The following is an 8,093-nucleotide window of genomic DNA, read 5'->3' on the forward strand; positions in this document are numbered from 1 at the left end:
CAGCTGGTAAGTCTGTGGAGGGGGAGGGGCAGGGGGGCACAGACCAAGGACCTCACAGGGAGAGGGGCAGGGGCCATGGTGAATGGGGCCCTGGGGCCAGGGTGAATTGTGTGACAGAGCTGCAGGCAGCTCATTTAGAGGCATGGAGGGAGGGTGAATGCTCCCCACACTGTATGTATCCCCAAGAGAGGCATGGGGGGGCATGTGCCCCCTGCATTTGTGTGCAGGGCAGAGGCAAGCTGGGGCTCTGCAACCTGCTGCCTTAGCCCTGGGAGCTGTGCAACTCCATGTATGCCTCTTGGTGCCTGCCAAGCCGCCCGCTGGACACATCACTTGTCCCCTGCCCACCCGATGGGCAGCAAGATGCACACATGGCATTGCATGGCTCCTGGGGCAAAGGCAGGAGGGCACAGAGCCCCAGGGGGATGCATGCAGTGGTGGGGAGCCATCTCCCTCTCCCACCCCCCCATGCCTCTGGACAAGTCACCCATGGCTCTGTCGCATGACCCATCTGTGTGTCTGTGTCTTTGGGTACCTGTGTGTCTGTGTGTCTGCTGCTCACACCCAACACAGCCTCCCCAGCCCTGCTGATGCCCATCACTCCTGACCCACAGTACCCTGCATCCTGCCAGGGTGTGCAGGGACCTGCCCTCCCTGGGCTTCAAACTCCACACATACACCCACAGTCCCCACCCCCCTTCAAAAATATCATCTCATGATTTACATGCCATGCCACATCTCTTGATTTTTAAGAGTTTGTGTCTCAGTTTTTGATACGGTGGGGTTGGCAATAGTGGGGTTTTTAATGTCTGTGGAGTGGAGAGAGATGAGCAGGAATCATGGACATGACAGTGAGCCATGAAGTCAGTTGATTCGTTCAGTGCTGCCTGAACAGAATGGCTTCTGCTCCTCCCATGCAGTTGGATTTGAGTTTGAGTAAAGCAGGGATCAAAAGGGGGGTGTGAGTGCACCACTGCAACCACCATGGATCCACTGATGCCTCATCTCATCTGCAATGAACTGGGATATCGGCGACTTCTGAATATATCAAAATGTCTGTTGAAAGATGTTCTTCTCCTGGTTTTCCATAATCGTGGACAAGTGATGGCTCTTTCCCTTGCTGCAGTAAGGTCCTTCTTACAGATCTCACCAAGGATTCGGCAAATAAGCAGGTGCTCCATAGCCTGGACTTTACCACACTTGCGTATATTTGTGTCACTAGAGTAGCCCCATTTGATTGTGTTTGTTTTCGATCTTCCAGTTTTCATGTGCAGGTGATTTAGGCATCATTATGTTGGCCAGTCTAGATCAGCCCCTCTGGGAAAGTCCTTCTGGGGTTTCAGATCCATTTCAGAGCACCTGATTGTGCAAGAATTTTCTTTTCATAGAGGTAGTGAATATGTTGCAAAATGAACTAAAATATTTCCATTTTACTTCTTTGCCATTGAAGAACTAATGTAAATTTTAGTAACCGATTTTTTTCTACACATTATAAAACTAAATAATGAATACTTTAAGCCTGCTAAAGGTTACTTTATTCTTCCTTATATTTTTCCCATAACTTGAAGTTGTTCCTGTATTTGGGGGGGGTACCAAACCTGCGTCAGCGATTATGTCCTGTGACAGGGAGCCAGAAGCTCCTATCACTTGAAGTAAAGAGCGCAATGGATTAAGCTTGCTATGCAGGGCTGCAGCAGAGAGAAGGCAAAGGGGAAATCCCTGTGGGTGGCTGAGGAACCACCTGACCAGAAGGGGCAGTGCTTAGAGGCCTATAAAACCAGTGCAGGAGGAAAGAAAGGCAGTTTGGCCATGCAGGGTGCAGACACCAGAGCTCCTGGGAGAGAAGGACTTCAGCAAAACAGCCCACAGACACCCAAGCTATCCTAGGAAGCTGGGAAGTATGGCTTGGAGTGGGGGTATTGATCCTGAGTGAGGATAAATTTTAGTTTGGAAGAGGTTGGCTTATATTTGTGTTATGGAACAGTTTAACACCGGACGACCAGATTGTGCCTGTATGGTATGATTGGAGGCCACGTAGCAGGGTGCCACATACTAGGTACTCAGGGTTTCAAGCTGTGAAAAGGGGTGAGGGAGAGTGAGACAGGGAGCAGGCTATCACAGAGGGCCAGAGCCTGTGCCCTGAGTGGGCGAGACCAGGGCTCAGGCCAAGGCAGTGGACCTGAGTTGAGGAGGCACAGCCAGAGAAAGTGGGTCAAAAGGCTGATGCCCCAACAAAGGTTGGAGACCTGAGGGGGCCAAGTGTTGTGGTAGAGCCAGGGGGGCCCCCAAAGTGATATTTAGTAACATCTGTGAGGCATGAGCAGGGGAGGTAGAGGCTACAATTATTGTCCTTAAAATGGTGGGGCCCTAGGGTGAGGAGGGCCATGATTTAAGGCGTCAGATTAGTGCCAGCCAGGCACATGAAACAATAGACAGCAGAGGAATGGAGACTTACTGTGAGACTGAGGGCCAGTCTCCTTAAGTATTACAAAATATCTCAAAGTATGGCAGTGAGGTAGAAGAGGGAGGAGACCCTGAGAAGCTGGAGTGGAGCAGGGGTCACTTGGCCACAAGGGTGTGTTATGGCCCTGCCTGGGCCTGGGCCTGCTATATGTGCCTTCTCAAAATGTTACTGGGAACAAAAATATGTGTATATTTTTACCTTGTTGTAATCTTTCGTGCCAATCTTTGGCCCACCACTTAGATTTTTCCACCGGGCCTGCACTGTCCACTATTTTACAGGCCGACAGTTTTGCTGGTGGTGTAGATTGTTAAAGTCACTGAGGATTCTTGCCTGCCACATTTGAATGTAAAATAATCTTGGGGAGGATGATGTTGACCTCTCTTCCTTCAGTGTCTTTACACGTACACGCGGTGTAGCTTGGGCCTGGGCTCTGCCTCCCCTACAGTCCACCTAACGCCACCCAGATGGTGGCATGTTGAGTTTGATGTATATTTGATTGCCTTGCTCAGTTATAAGAGTCTGCCACAGTAACAGTGTTGTGTGCTAGAAGTGATAATATCCATAATGAGTATCTCTATTCCTATTCAGTCACACATGCCCTTTCTCTGTGCTGGGACTGTTGGGCTTGGACCCACCTAAATGTAGTCTGTGCTGTCTCACTCATGGTTTCACTATTCTCTTTTTTCTTTTTGTCTTTCAGGTTTGCCATCGATCCGACTCTGATCATTGGCGCTTGTCTCCTATGGACGCTGCTCCAGTAAGTATGCTGACATCTCCGACTCTGCTTTGGTGCTCAGCTTCTCTACACTAGGCCTCCACCAATCGCCCCTGCTGGGGCAAGCCACCTTCTCACCCTGCTCTGGCTGCAGTGTGGAAGTCACTTTTGGTTCCCCCCAGTGTTATCTTGCAGCAGTTTTAAACCGGTGCCTGTGTTCTGCCCTGTGAATCGGTGCTGGCATGCACTTACGAGGTATGCCCATGTCAGAGGCATGTGCTCACTCCCTTCTTCTGCTGGCAGCAGCCCATCGGCTTGTGATCCTGGCGTCTGTGGTGAGCCGTTCAATGTGGCAGGCTCTTCTTCTCTGCAACATCTGTTATAAAAGCTACTGGTTTTCAATGCATGTAAAAGTGCAAACATGTCAATGGGTGTGGAGGTTGAAATGCAAATCTGAATCCAAGCAGTAAAAGCAGCATGTACTTTTATTCACAAAAACCATGATGTTTATTTTTATCATAGCAACTCTTTAAAAGTGGTCATGACAGCTGGATCCTGATTCTGCACTGGTTACTACAAGGTGAATTTTTTTAATCTTGTTATTTTGAACACATAATTTAACAACCTAGATCACAGGACCTTTCTCCCTGTCTGGCACTGTTTCATTAGGGGTCAGTATACCTAGGCAGGGAGTTGGACTAGATAACCTCTGGAAGTCCTTTCCAGTCCTATTTTTCTGCAGACTGCTAATGGCAACTATTGTCTTCAATAAACCAACTCAGTAGAGCAGTACATTCACTTAAAGCAGTATTTAATCTTTTTTACCTTTACCATCAAATTTCAGTTTAAATTTAAAAAAAAGTTTAAAACAAAATGTACACACACACACACACACACACACACACACACACACACACAGAGTATTACAATATACAATATTGAATTGTAAAATGGCAGGTACGTTTGTAAAATTAAAATATCAAATTTCCCAAATGGGAAGCAAAAAGACTTATTGGGAATCATCTTTTTATCCTTGTCTACGCTGTTCAAAATACCTGTCCCTGAAAATGGGTGCCGCTGAACTTAGTGATGAACAGTTTAGTTACAAGTGTAGCCAAGGACAAGCTCAGTACTGCTTTGGAAACTGTTGCTGCTCCAAGCAAAAAAAAGATGGAGCAGCTTCAGATTGCTTTTGCAACAACTCTTGAGATTTATAGCAATCAATTTATCTAAAATATGTTGTGTTTTATAAGGAACACAAAACTCTAAAACTCTTGGTTCAGAGGTGATAGCTTTCGTTAGACCAACTAGAAACAAGCAAAAAAGATAATCTTTCTTTGCAAGCTTTTGGGCACGCACACCCTTCTTCATGCTGAAGGGAGATTAAAGATGGTAAAAGTCCCCTTAGGTAGAAAATAAACTTCATTTTGCACAAAGGAAGCTGAAGGTGGATGGATGTTCCTCTGGGTCCATGAGGTCCCTTTTTATGAGTTGCTCTTTGATGTGCAGATAAGGCAGTTTTTCTTTTCTGGTGGTGTCAGATAGCAGAAAGTTAGGAAGGTATAGAAATTTTTCCTTCTTGTTTAGCAATGAAGTTTATAATTCCAAAAAACAGCTAAAACTTGGTATCTTCCATGTTTTACAAGGCACTTAATACCATTGCCTCAATTTTGGCCTTAGCCATTTGGATTAAGCAGCATGGCAGAATGGTGGGGGAAAAAAATCAATAATCACAAAAAGGTTACCAATTTTCACTACTGCAACAGAAATAACAGGTAAACAATAACTTTAGTGAGTGTATTTTCTTAACATGATGCATTGCCTCATGTGAATTGTTACTGTAGAGCTAATGCTCCTATTCTTTCCTGCCAGGGTTGTCAAACATGCAGCCCACAGGCAAGACTTGGCCTGCTGTGCTGTTCTGTCTGGCTCATTGAGCTACCTGAAGTTGCCTGTGTCAGAATTTGGGACCCCTGGGCTCTGCTGAACACAGCTTTCTGGCAGCAGGGGTGCAAGCGAGGACTGTGTGACACAGCCCTGCTTGTTCTGCAGGCCCTTGCTGTGACTGCCAGACCCACCACTGCTGGACCCACTGCCATTGCAGCTGCTGTTCTTGTAGATCCAGCTCAAGAGAAGCCCCACTGTCTGGATTCAGCCCAAGGCCTGATGTGAATTTGACACCTTTGCTGTAAGGTAACTGTCTTTGGCTAAGCTATAGCTCTTGCAAACAAATATATTTTTTCCTCTGACTGATTGGCAGGGTATATTATGTAAGAATCGCATAACTGTGTGTCCATTGTGGGAAAAGTAGGTCATGTATTTAAATATATGAAATAAAGAATCCACTGATTTCAATGTGTTTTTTTCAATTGTAAGATTTCATATTTTCCCCAATTTTATGTTCTATATTCTCTGTGACTGTTGACAAGCCTTATATTTACAAGTATGTGGAGTATTTGAGCTGCCACACAAGAAAATAAATTTCCATAAGGAAATGCCTGAAGCCAGTTACACATCAGTTATTTAAAAATATTTAACCATAACCTTCACTAAAGGGCTACAGATTCATATACTATAGAATCATTTAATTCTAGACTAATTTGTTTTTTAGTCTCTGTATTCATTACTTTATTACAGTTTCTTGTACATCCAAAAGTGTACTAATTGTCTCATTAGAGAAAGATATGGTCACTGCCCCTAAGAACATATAAAGTAACATGACAAAACAAAATAGGACCATAAACAAAAGGGAGGGAGGCAAGGGCAGGCATGAAGGAAGAGAAGTATACAGATCCCCATCTAAATCTTATACAGTTTCTAAGTAAGGAGTATGTATATATTTTTTCATTTTACCCTTAATTTTTATTGTTTTCATTCCCTTTTGTAGGTTTCAAGGTTAAAGTGAGTTTTTAAGAAGGATTTGAATGGCACACAGAGCTGGACAAAACGTTTGAACCAATTTGAAAGTAAGATGTTGGTAAGATGACTTGTAGAATTCTCCACAGAATCCCTCTAGTCCAGTTTATTTGTTTATGTCTGGGAAAGCAGCATCCTCTTTTCTCAAAAATCCTGTATTTAACCACTTCGTGGATATCTCTGAAAAAGATTACCCCTCTCTCCAACCCAAGTATTCTCACCTACTTTCCCAGAGTCGGAAGGATATCACTCATTCCTAAAACTTTAACTGTACCTAACAATCTCTTAAAACATCTTATTTAACTAAATGTATTAATTGAATCAAGAAAGGTTTGGAATCTCTGGTTAAGGTATTGCTTTTTCTCAGAACATATAATCCTTTGTTAAATCCCAGTAGCTGAGCACCTCCCATTTTTTCTTTTCAGATTGAAGTATAAAAGTGAAGAATGCTTTGTTCCCTCTTCTTCCAAAGGAAGTTAACTCAAAATACCATTCATAATAGACAATAATGACTGGCAATGAAATTGACAGTATGTAAAAAAAATTGTGCCTCATCCCATTTGTTACCACAAAAGGGTAGTTATACCAGAGTAGGGAAGAAAAAAGGAGCATCTATCAACTCTTAAACTAAGATTTTATTCATGCAATTGTACAGCTATAACTATGTATGGATAGCAATGCTCATACAATAGTCCAGGTTACCAACCCTTTACTAGGGAATCCAGCAGGTTTTTGGTTTCCTGTTTCTCATGGTGGTGTTTTTTCTCCCAAGACATAACTCAAGGCCCTTCTTCTATATCCAGGCAGCTAACTGACTATACAAAGCAGCTAGCTATATAAATAATGTACTTAGTTATGTAAAACATCTAGTCTAGCACACACTTTTGTTTAAAGGACTGTTGGCACCTGATTCAACTAATTGGAACTGGGACAGGAAACATCACCCATTTTTAGAGCTGAGGGTCTATTCAGATTAAAAGAGCTCTTCCATAGGTATGCAAAAATAGCTAAGGGTAGGGTCATCAGTCTCTTAGTCATGTAGAATGGCTAAGGGTTGGCCTATCATTCCTTCGGTTGTACAAGGACAGCTAGAGGTGGCCCGTCTGCCCAGGCTGGACCTTACACTATGCCTCACTCCTACCAAATAAAGTTCTGTACAGGTTTACTGAAATCCATTTAAGCTGCACTATGCATATCTACATGATGAGAGGTTCAGTAAGACTTTGATACCACTTTCATGTGTACCTTTAAATGAAAATTTACTGAAACCTGGACAGCTGTTTTCTCTTTTACTTTTTAGGCTCTGAAATTCTTTATTACCACTACTGATCATCTCTGTATACATAGACTGAAAACCAAAGATTTTATTCTGTGTTACCTCGGGAAATCCATATTTACAAGCCTTTGTAAAAACAATCATACCAATCCTGAAGTCTGTCTTCACCTTGGCTGCTTAAATTACAGTGTGGAAGCAAGAATGTGCTTGCCTATGCCAATGATGGGGTGCTTACTCTTTCCAGCAAGGGTAATACAGATATATTATTTGAATTATGCCTGCCCGTTTAAAATATTATTTAACTTTATTTCTATAATTAACCCAGATGCAGAGACCTAATTGGCATATCCACTTTCCTCTCCTGTGCAATTTTATTTATTCCTTTTCTTCTTTTTTCTCTGCCTTGAAAATCTGCATTAACTGAACCACTTATACTTTTAATAAAAATCACCATGATTTCACAGAATTTGTTTAGTTTGCTAACACCTATCCAGTTCTTGAATGTTACTAATTATGTCAAATTGGGGTACCTGGGGTTGATAGGGTATTTCCAAAATCGTGAAACATGTCTGGACTACAAACGAATGAGAGTCAGCCCCTTGTAGAGAGAAAGGAGTTAGGGAGAAAATACTAAGCATAAGAATAAAGTAACAACTGTTTTAAGGACAAGCTCTAGGAAATATCAGGGACAATTTGAAGGAGGGGAACCCTTTCTGAAGGTC

At 43.1% G+C, this 8,093-nt stretch overlaps 1 long non-coding RNA gene across 1 annotated transcript; it reads left to right on the forward strand.

Annotated features, from left to right (window-relative positions):
- Window positions 1-3,167: 3,167 nt before the first annotated feature.
- LOC109319926 lies at window positions 3,168-7,834 on the forward strand. The gene is made up of 4 exons (XR_002103669.1): window positions 3,168-3,514; window positions 3,702-3,759; window positions 5,232-5,372; window positions 6,067-7,834. It is a non-coding gene; the product is annotated as an uncharacterized LOC109319926 (long non-coding RNA).
- The last annotated feature ends 259 nt before the right edge of the window (window positions 7,835-8,093 follow it).

The sequence above is a fragment of the Crocodylus porosus genome, unplaced genomic scaffold, assembly GCF_001723895.1.
Source record: "Crocodylus porosus isolate Cpor-Errol unplaced genomic scaffold, CroPor_comp1, whole genome shotgun sequence".
Taxonomy (NCBI): domain Eukaryota; kingdom Metazoa; phylum Chordata; order Crocodylia; family Crocodylidae; genus Crocodylus; species Crocodylus porosus.